The following is a 2,691-nucleotide window of genomic DNA, read 5'->3' as shown; positions in this document are numbered from 1 at the left end:
TTAATACAGCGCCAATGTCTGAGTGGTGGTGATTACTTATCATCAGGTGATTCCTTTGTCAGTCAGCCAATCGATAACCCTCAAAAAATATACCCCTCAGGTCACATCGTAAAGACACACCCATAATATTTCTTTATTTAGGGGTTTTTGTTCATGTCAGGTAATTAGCAAATTAATTTAATAATATAAACGAAATGCGAGAGAGCACGATCTCACTAAGGAGGATGCTTTAGATCGGGCAAAGTGGAGGTATAGATGCAGGAAAGCGGACCCTGGCGTTACTAGGCCGGGAAACTCTAGGCAGAAGAAGAAGAAGAAGAATATAAATACATGTACTTTGTTTTTTAATAACTTTTTTTTTTGTTAGACCTGGATGTAAATAGTATATTAGATAATATACTATTTATAATGTAGATTAAATAGATTTATAATGTAGTCTATTAAAATAGTGTTTATTTTCTATTAAAATTACATCCAGAAAATATCTTGTTATTCTGTTTTCATAAATATACGTTTTTAGTGGACGTATCCGTTTGTTAATATGGATATGATTAGGTCAGTAGAAGTTGCCCATATCTTTACTACGACTAGAAAAGAGCTGATGAGCTTCGAACAGCTGATCAGATTTTCTTCACTCATAGCTAAGGTCACTTTCAATCAAGACAACTTTCAAACAAAAAAAAACCTAAATCATAATTTAATTCATTCAAACCTAAATCAAACATAATTCATTAAAAGTACCCTTGGCCAAAATAGAATATTTGTTGCCTAAATTAATATATAATATAACTTATCTATATAATAGTATAATAGTTTTTTTTTTTATTTCTTTAGCTAAAAGTTTTTTTTTCATATTACCAATTAAGAAAATACCTAAGTTATTGACTAAATAATTATTATTCAAGACTAACTTTACATTACAATAATATATCCACAAACAATCACGTTTTGGTAATAATTGAAAATAAACAAAACTAGCTAATTCACGTGATACGGATTCAATAAAAAAAGTTAACTCCTTGACGTTGGTCGGGCGACATATTTATTCAGGACCTGGTAGAAGGTCGAAATTTGTATTTCATCGAGGATATGTAGTCACGTGGCTGGTAAACAGACCTTGAAGTTTTTATATGATAAATACTTTTCATTTCGTTCGATATTGAACCAGCGTTCAATGTATCGTGTAATGGTATTCCAGTTTCCAATGAAAATGTTATCTTGTACTGATTATTGTAATCATATTATTCTTATTTATGTCTTGTGATTTTTTGGAATAATTTCTTTATAGAATAATGAATAATTATTTAATTTTTGCATTACCATTAAATCAATCTTACTCTTATGTCATAACGGATGGAGGAGAAATGTTACCTTAGTATATATAAATCATATCTCCACTAAATATGTCTTAGAATTAAAATTAATAAGGAATAAAATTAACTCCTGTCAGTGGGTTGTGAGTTAAGTTATGATTAGCTGACGCTTTTGTCAGTAAAATGTGAAGACAATATTATTATTATGTAATATAAAAATAATTAATACAAAAATCATTAGACTTATAAACTGAAATGGAATGCAGTGAAATTTGCGGATAAAATATATGAAAGGATAATATACTTATTGTATAGTTTGGACGGTCAGTGGACTCAATATTTATATATGTACTTTGACTGTCGAGACTCTTTCATCGAAACTTCTGAATATTTTAGCAATTTCAAGGTGATGATGACGTCGTAAAAGGATCATGTCACACTAGCGCTTATAAATGAGATTTTATAATTATTACTTTAAAGATATATTTTACAAACAGCTCAAAATATATAAATTTATGTCATGTATATCGAAAACGGCTCTACTGATTAGGCTCTTAACTTATTTTTTACTTTTTAAGTTTACCTACTTATATATTATATATATATATATATAATCTCTATATTATATATATATATATAATATCTCTCTATATATTATATATATATATATATATATATATATATATATATATATAATATATAAGGTTTAACATTTTTTTTTCATAAAAAAACCGGTTATTTATTTATAATTATAAATAATCATTATAATTAATTATAGTGAAGCTCGATAGCAAAGGCACTTTATATATGTATATAACTTTTACTATCGAGATTCCATAAAATTAAATATTTTTAAATAACTTATTCAAAATTTTATATTAAACTATTGTTAACAACCCATTCTTTTTAAAATATGTATTTAAAGTACTTTTTCTTAAAAGTTATTTAACAAACGTTAGTATAATAAGTACCCTTAATAAATAATAAGCCAAGCATGTTTACCTCACGAATATTACGTATATGCCACATACCTATCTCAACCGCAAAAGGCAATACAAAATCGAAAACGTCCAACTGTCAGTCATGTGTGGTGATGAAAAGGCAAATATCAAGGTAATACTACGCTTACATCACATTATTAGGGGCAATTGACCAGCACATCCTCTGGAATAGGTAATTTTATTGGTTTCAATTTTATTTATTTTTTATATGTAAAATATTCGTTTGTGAATTTTCATTTAATGAATAATAAATTAGGATATGTGTGGTTGTTATGAAGGGATGTATTTTGTGACATTGTGTTCGTTAATGTCATAGAATAGATAGAACACGGAACCTATTTTCTTTATCTACTTATGTATGTATGTACAAAAATCAT

Source organism: Nymphalis io, chromosome 25 (assembly GCF_905147045.1).
Source record: "Nymphalis io chromosome 25, ilAglIoxx1.1, whole genome shotgun sequence".
Classification (NCBI taxonomy): Eukaryota; Metazoa; Arthropoda; class Insecta; order Lepidoptera; family Nymphalidae; genus Nymphalis; species Nymphalis io.
This window is presented reverse-complemented; position numbering follows the sequence as displayed.